Genomic DNA, 7,414 nt, shown 5'->3' on the forward strand with positions numbered 1-7,414 from the left:
TAAGCTCTTTAAATGATGGAACTGTTTCATTTGTCTTTATATCACTGGTACCTAGGGCAGTGACTGGCACGTAGTAGGTGATCTATGGATGTATGCTTGCTTGTTTGATTGATTGATTCATTCCCCAAGGGGGCAAACTTATACCCTGGGAAATGTTGCAAAATACTTTGGAAAGAAAGCCTCAGGTAATTCACATTATGGAGATACTCTCTTCGACTCTTCTTGTAATATTCTCTTGCTTATAACCTTCAGTTTTAAAATTCTTCCCAGAGCCTTGTAGAAGGATATGACCCCTAGTAATGATTTCCCATAAATATAATATTATTCAAAAACCTCAGTCACTTGGAAAACATTGTGAAAAAGCTTTTCTGCAATATATGTTTAGCACTAGGTATTAAATGTGGCATAAGGCATTTTGCATCTGCATAAGGCATTTGGCATCTGTGACTCCCCTCCCAATCAAGAACTGAATGTCAATGCCTACGTAGGGCATTGGGGAGCTAAGAGTTCACCCTACCTGCAACTACTGCAGAAATCAGTAGTGGGTAGCTAAGTCCTTGTTTTACCGTTATGGGACACACTGGGCATTGGGAGGGAAAATGCTAGTATTTCAGGGTTAAAATGCAGTAAAGACAAATGTAGCTGCATTATCATTTGGTGATTTTAAAAATATAGGAAAGACAAAGGCAGTGAGATCTACAGTAATTCTGTATAGTGGCAAGTCCATTAGATTTGGAATTAAATTCCCATGTTCAAATACCAGCGAGCACATCACTTTCCCTTTCACTCTGTGAATGAGACCTGGTTTGCTAGTTATTTTTAATAGCACGCTAACAGATTCTGATAATCACTAGACTAAAAACTTGAATTCAAGGACTAAATCCTTCACTTCCTAGCCACTTAACCATGGGTAAACTGTTTCACTTTCCTCAACTTTCATTTCCTCATCTGCAAAGTAGGGTAATGATATATGCCCCTACTACTTCAAAGGTTGTTATCAAAAAAGCTCTTTGTATAAGAAGCGTTGAGATAGCACTGGAGTGCTGAACCAATAATAAGAAGATGAGAGTTTGAACCCGTCTTGAGATAAATTGGTCAAATTATTAAATCGATGTTTACATCAGTTTCCTCATCTGTAAAATGGGCATAATAGTACCTACCTTGAAGGGTTATTGTGAGGATCAAATGAGATAACATTTTTGTTTGCTTGTTTTTTCTGGGGTTTTCCCAAGTTTATTGGAAAGAAGGCAAAAATGAATATCAAATAACTCCTCTTGGTGTTTTGAAGTTCATCACAACCATGGACTGGGTAACTTGAGGGTTGGACAAACTACCAAAATCTAGGAGTTTTAACATTTTTTGATATCAGGGTCCACTTCAATGATTTCCTGATCCAAAGTAGAGACCTCAGGGACATAGTTATTCCTCCTTTCTCTTCCTCTTCCTGCAGTTTGATTGAGATACCTCTCACAGGGCCTCTCTGGATCGGCTTCATCAGATGAGTAACACTTCCCACGATCTTGTTGCGGAAGTTCTTGCTGAGGATAATGGCGATCCTCTCATACACAACCTTGTTGGTGTGAAAGTCATTCCCAGGCACATGTAGTACTTTCTTTTCTATGATGAGTCGTGCTGCCCTCTTCATGGTCTTGATCCAAATGAGACCTATGTTGATATCAGAAGGTGAAGGAATGAAAACATTTGTATGATGTCTGGAACATGGAGGGTACTATATAAATACCAGATATCATCATCATCATCATCATCATCATCATCATCATCATCATCATCATCATTGGATTGTTATGAGTATAAAATATTGTAGGACTTTGCAAACCTTAAAATACCATGCTATTATTTAAATCTTAAAGTGCTTTTTGAATGCCATTGACAGCTAAAAGTTTGAGTCCAAAATCTACAACTTATTAGTCATAAAATCACAGGCTTACCACTTTTCCCATCTTAGGTGATCAATTTGATCATCTATAAAATGAGGACAATGTTACTTTCACTCATCTCTCAACAGAATTGTTGTGAGGAAAAATGTTTCATACATTGTAAAAATATTGTACAAATGATAGTATGATTTTAATTACTATAATATTATTCCAGTTATAATCTTATTAAAGATACTCCCTAGGGTCTTTAATCCTGCAGCATCTTCAACCCTACCTCAGGATACTAAGGGCTGTACTCTAATTTATCAGCTTAGGAGGTAAAATTATCACAAAAACAACATCATCTCTGGAGATCTGACTCTGATTCCCAATAACTCAAGACTCATTTCCTAGCCTTGGGCTAATCATTTCCCTTACCTGGACCTCAGTTTCTTTATTTGTAAAATGAGGAGCTTGATACAGTCATATGTTAGAGCTAGCTCTAACACAACAGATATCCTGACTTAAATTTTTGCCTTGGAAATCAGCAGGTGGTACAACTCAGGACTTGGTTTATTTATTTTGTTGTCCATCTAGGCTTTCAAAAAAGGGATGGGGAAATGTTAATAATACAGATTACATTTAAAGTGTGACACAGGTACATTCCTCCCCTGTCCCAGAGAGTCAGCTATTAAACATTTGTCAGCACATCCTTTGACTTGACCTAAATTCTCCACAAGACCCCTTGCAGCTCCAGAATCGCTTTAAATAGTCCACGCGACTAACCTATCATTTCTAGCTATAACAGTTCAGTGACACTGCTTTAATTTGGGGTGTATTCGTCTGTGAGTTCAGCTGGCATTTCAGCCTGCCATGTTTTCCCAACTTAATTTAATATTGCTGTTGGCAAATGGATCACTCTCAGAGTCATCAATTGTGCTAGCTTTTATATCTAGTGAGCTAGAAACTTTCATCAGATTTTTGTCTCCATTTCCTGAACTGCCTTTAATAGATTTCTGTCTGGGATCAAAAGGTTGGCTGAATACTAGTCATGCAGAAAGTTTTGTGGGTTAATTAAGATGATCATTAACTGTTCATCTTAACTACATGATCTGCAGACAGAGAATTCCCTTCAATCAGATACACTTGCTTTAGCAGTACTAACTATGTGTCCCGAATGTTAAAGTGGCAGTCCGGGTGAGATTCACTTTGAATGTTGGGGATTTTCAACACCCCAATCCTGGCATTCTCTTCCCAAATGTACCATCCTTAATCACAGGGTTTGGCCCCCTGTTAGGCTCTTACCAGAGACACATATTTAAACTGTGCCTAACAATCCTGCCTCTTTTCGAATTGCTTCATCATATGGTCTATTGGTGATTTTTTTTTTCTTCTGTAAATCATAGTAATACATTTTTGTTAAATTGTTCCTTTTCCTTCTTAACACTGGAGAACTTCCCACTGAAGAGACATTTTGGACTCTGGAAGCCAGATACAGTGAAGACCTTAGTTTAAACCATCTACATAAGCTTAAATGAGTTGCCCCAATTTTTTGTGTGCCTCCGCTCCCTCAATTATAACAGAGATAGTTGTTCTTGAACTACTTCCTTCACAGAATTACTGAGAGAAAAGTGATTTTTGGATATAAAAAGATTCTATAGAGATGGAAGCTGTAGCTGTTATTATATGATTGGTTAATGACAGTCCATTTACCTTGCAATAAAAACACATCTCAGTGTTTCTGGTACACTTAGTACTTCACAGCAATGCAAGGACTTAAAAAATTCCTAGTGGACTCTTGAGGCAAAACACCTTTCACATCTGGAGAAAGAACTATGGAATTGGATTGCAGACTGAAGCAGACTATTTTCTTTTGTATTATGTTTTGTTTTGCTTTGTTTTATGATTTCTCTCATTCATTTTAATTCTTCTATGCAAAATGACTAAGGTGAAAATGTATTTAAATGTATGTGTAGAACCTAAAAATAAATAAAAGAATAAATAAATAAATAAATAAATAAATAGATAGATAGAAAAGAAAACACATCTAGAGTGACCTGTTCTGGAACTTCGGTAGCATTGATGGGTGGGAACAATTATGTTCTAAAGGGTCAGTGGATAATGATAATAATGGATAGAACACTGGACTTGGAATCAGAATTACCCAGGTTCATATCAACCTTCTGATAATTAATATTTGCAACAAATGAAGGAATGAATGAATGAAATGAACAAGTCAGTTTCCTCACCTACACAGTGAAGCTATAGAACAAGGTTTTCTGTGATACTTTTTCTACCTTTTGAGTTAGACTGTCCTCTGGCACCTATGACTTCAACAAATTCTACATGCCTGGTTACATTATTGAGACCAGATCTCCCTAGAGGGAGCTGGCTGAATGGACCCTGCCTGCATTTTTTCCTACTTGACTCAGAAATAAGAGACTAGAGAGATGGAGAATTCTGGCAGTCGCACTCATGGGAAATACTAAAAATGTATTCAGAGACATATAGAAGGTTAAAGTGAGAATCTTAAGGGTCAGAGCTTAGTAATGACGTGTGGATCAATTACATTGCTTCAAAATTTGAAATTTGAGTGTTTTGTCCATTTGGGTAAGTTTTCTGTTGGGGAAGTATGACATTCTGCATGCCCCCTAAAGAACAACACACTCAGAATCAGAACATCTTTACATTCAAGTATCAGCTCTTTTAGCAACTGGAGTGATGTTGAGATTCTATGTTCTAAAGTGCTTAAGCTCTCCAATTGACACAATGGCCAGACTTAATTTCAGAGAACAGTGATAAAGAATGCTACCCATCTGGTGGAAGAAAACTGATGGACTCAATATATGGAAGACACTTATTGGACATAGCCAATGGGTGATTTGACTTGACTATGCATATTTGTCATAAGGATTTGCTTTTTCATTCATTCTCTGTCTCTTCCTTTCTCACTTCCCCAAACTTCAAGGGAAAAGAGAAAGAGAGAGAGACAGAGACAGAGAGAGACAGAGAGAGAATAAACTGTTATTAATTGAAAAAAGTAGTCTTTTCTAAAGCTTTTATTTCCTATATTAGTCATTTATGGCCTAACATTTAATATTCAATGGTTCTGATTCTAGGGCCTCATCTGTACAGAATTCCTTCAATTGGACCTGTCCAAAAGGGCACTGAGAGCTCATCCAGTCCTACCTGACCACCTCAGTTAAAGAGGGAACTTCTGTGAAAAAGCACACATGACTTATTTTAGGTCACAGAGAAGTTGTGGTATAGCCTGGGCCTGAATACAGGTCTTGTAACTCCCAACTTTATGTTTCTTTCCTTAAGGAAGTAAAGAAGTATTTACTAAATGCCTACTGTGTGTCAGGCATGGTGTTAGGCATTTTATAAAATATCATGTCATTTGATCCTCACAACAATCCTGAGATGAAGATGGTATTATCAACACTATTTTACATTTGAGGAAACTGAGGCAGGCAGCAATTGACTGACTTGCCCAGAGTCACACACAGCTAGAAAATGTTTGAAGCTGGTTGTGAACTCACCTCTTTCTGGCTCTGGGCTCAGTTTTCTATCCATTCTACCACCTAGGTGTCTCCGCATTCTTCACTTTTTATTGATCTCAACTGTAATCTCTCCCTAGGACTCATTTCTTAGTAATGATCAAATGAAATCATTGCTGGTTCTTGTATCAGTGGAGACACTGAGAATCTCTGTGGACTGAGGGAACCTGGGGATATTTACACTTTTAAAAGACACAAAGCACCTGGAGGTGGAGTTTCTTTTTAGACTGTTTTCCCTTTGAGCAGTGATTGAGCTTCAGGGAAGACCTCTAAGGGAATCAGTGGAACTGAGGGCTAGGGATGGATTTTACCTATAGGATGTTTTAAACTTAGGAGTATACTTATTAAATATAAAGTATTGTTTGGCTAAATCTGTAATTATATCAAGCGTAAGTGCCTTCACCCCCAATTCATGAGATGCTTTAAACTTTGATACTTTTATCAGGTGATAATTCCTATTTGAGGGAATTACAGGACCTCTCTCTCAGTCTCTCAATCTCTCAATCTCTCAGTCTCTCTCTCTCTCTCTCTCTGTCTCTCTCTCTCTGTCTCTCTGTCTCTGTCTCTGTCTCTGTCTGTCTGTCTCTCTCTCTCTCTCTCTCTGTCTCTGTCTCTCTGTCTCTGTCTCTGTCTCTCTCTCTCTCTCTGTCTCTCTCTCCATACACACACACACACACACACACACACACACACACACACATATGTGTGTATATCTATGTATATACAAGACAAGAGCAGTTTCCTTCAGGGACTTGGTTCTAACTAGAATCTTCAACTATCAGAACTGAAATTTTCCACCATGACGAGACTCCTTTGGATTACGAACTACTGAAATTCATCTGTTTTTAAATACTCCCAGAAAGTTTAGTTAACCAATTTGTTTTCTTTTTTTTCTTTTATCTCTCCCTCCTGCCTCATATTTCAGGATTCATAGACAATCTTGTGAATGAACTAACCTGGCACTCAGTTAAGTTCTGAGACTACAGAGAAGAAAAAAAATGATCCCTCCCCTCAAGGAGCGGACATTCTTATGTGGGAGACAACATGCAAATAAATATAACCATACAGGAAATATACAGTGTGAATAGAAAGTAATCAGAGCATGGCCCTTGATTGATCCTGTAATTCAATCAAAGAGGCATTCCCACCTGGGGGGAAAAATGGTATCTAGAGGTATAGAGCATCTTGTTAATTGAGGTGGGAGTGCGGTAACTAAACTCCTTACATATGTAACGTTTGTTCACTGATTTGTAGAATTGTGCTTTCTTGCCCTCATTGATTTTTTTTCCCTTTCAACTCCTCCAGAGTGTCAGCCACTCAATTTATGCCGCCTGCTGTAATTCTCATCTATTGTCCTAATGTGGTCCAAAGTTTCAATTGCTTCCTGTTGTCAACTTTTGCATGGAAGGGAGAGACTGACTCATATTATGTTTCCCAAAGAATTGAATATAGGGCTAAATTGAGGGTCAGAGCTCAATAAGACATGCAGATTGTTTCAGAGTTTGAAGAGATCTTAAAAGGCATCCACTGGAACACGTTTCTAAGCAGGAATTTTCTCTACAATATAATCTGCACATAACACTGTGAATTTACCAACCACTTTATGGTAATTGTTGTTCTGTAGATTTTTTTTTCTTTTTTTTAATGATCCCATTTGGGGTTTTCTTGGCAAGGGTACTGGAATGGTTTGTCATTTCCTTCTCCATCTCATTTTACAGATAAGGAAACTGAGACAAACAAGATTAAGTGACTTGCCCAGAGTCACTTTGCTAGTAAGTGTCTGAGACTATTTCTGACCTCTGGAAGATAAATCTTCTGACTCCAGGTCTGGAATTCTATCCACTGTGCCACCTCATTTCCCACTATATGTAGATGAAACTGGGATCTCACATTGAAGTACTGAGAATAGCAGCATCACATTACAAATGTAGAAACTGAGCTTAAGGGACATCAAATAATTTGATTGCAATCATCTCA

The 7,414-nt window shown here is 37.8% G+C and overlaps 1 pseudogene; it reads right to left on the reverse strand.

Moving 5' to 3' along the window:
- Nucleotides 1-1,260: 1,260 nt before the first annotated feature.
- LOC140519870 (small ribosomal subunit protein eS17-like) lies at nucleotides 1,261-5,477 on the reverse strand (annotated as a pseudogene).
- Between the last annotated feature and the right edge of the window lie 1,937 nt (nucleotides 5,478-7,414).

The sequence above is a fragment of the Notamacropus eugenii genome, chromosome 1 (assembly GCF_028372415.1).
Source record: "Notamacropus eugenii isolate mMacEug1 chromosome 1, mMacEug1.pri_v2, whole genome shotgun sequence".
In the NCBI taxonomy this organism is placed as follows: domain Eukaryota; kingdom Metazoa; phylum Chordata; class Mammalia; order Diprotodontia; family Macropodidae; genus Notamacropus; species Notamacropus eugenii.